The sequence below is a fragment of the Etheostoma spectabile genome, chromosome 20, assembly GCF_008692095.1.
Source record: "Etheostoma spectabile isolate EspeVRDwgs_2016 chromosome 20, UIUC_Espe_1.0, whole genome shotgun sequence".
NCBI lineage: Eukaryota > Metazoa > Chordata > Actinopteri > Perciformes > Percidae > Etheostoma > Etheostoma spectabile.
The window spans coordinates 20,669,764-20,670,930 of NC_045752.1; the positions used below are offsets into that span (position 1 = coordinate 20,669,764).

General features: G+C 41.9%; 1 long non-coding RNA gene across 1 annotated transcript in view; it reads right to left on the bottom strand.

Annotated features, from left to right (window-relative positions):
* LOC116669868 (uncharacterized) overlaps positions 1-1,167 on the bottom strand; it is an 827,043-nt gene that overhangs the window by 66,081 nt on the left and 759,795 nt on the right. The window lies entirely within an intron of this gene.

Here is a 1,167-nt window from a genome sequence, read left to right on the forward strand (position 1 = left end):
CATCATGCTGTTTCATTAAACCTTTTTCTTAATTCTCAATTGCACCTCCAGCCTCTCTTCGTCCTCATCAAATCAAAGAACACGTGACTGCTTAGTAACCCTGTTTGATGCAAAAAGGTATCTATAAAGGCTTTTGGTCGCCCTACATATAATATTGTAGGCCCAGTTTAATATGCAACTTCATTTTAAACAATATGTGTAGTAGGGGCTCCCTGGTCTAGGTAGTAAGCTCCACATTGACTGTTGTGTACTCCAACTGATTTGGTTAAACTCGTGGTGTGGTAGTTCTTGTGATGTCTGCCAGTGTCTCTGTAAAATGTGAAAGCATTGCTCCCTCCTTCTACCAGAGCTCTTCTTATTTGATTTGCTCATCCAGTGCAAATGTAGCCGTATGATCTAAGACAGCGGTTGTAAACCATTTCTTTATATTGACCAGCTCTCATCTAATGACCTTTTATTGCTGTGGGTGACTACTTCAGTTTTATGACTCTTTTATATATCTTGCCTTCTTTATAAATCGTGTTTGGTGTTGTTTTCTGCTTTGTAAGGCACTGTTTTGTGAGCTGGGATTTTATGGGATATGTTGTCACAACGCAGAAATAAAGAGACATTAGAGCCACGCTCCACTTCTAACACGATTTTTGTGTCAGGGAGCCACAGGAAAAGATGTTAGTTCTTGTTGGGGATGTGATAAAATGCAGGACTTTCTTTTCTGTACGTGGAGAGATTAAAAGCAGAGAGGGAATTAGGAATGGTACCCATGGTGCCCAGAAGACGAATCGTAATTATGTTGTTGAGTCACTGACTATTCCTCTTGTACCACCATGAGTAGAATGGAATTTGCCTTACACCTTAAACTTAAAAGGTGCACTATGAGATACTGCATGGTTTCAGCACAATTTCATTTTTGTCTCATATCGTGGGGATCTCTCCTTGATCCGCTAGCTGCCTGCCCCTGAATACACTGTGAAAAAGCCCGGTCTTGGGAGACACAGAGGTTGTAAACGTAAAAAAACACTAGGTGCACAGGCTGTGCACCAAAACACTCCAGCCAATCACCAACAAAATGGTTGGGGGAAGGGGTGGGGGTTAGTGACAGTCAGTTAGTCATGACTGTTACGCAAACATGGGTGGAGGGGCGAGCTTGCTCTGTTTTGTTTGAAATTT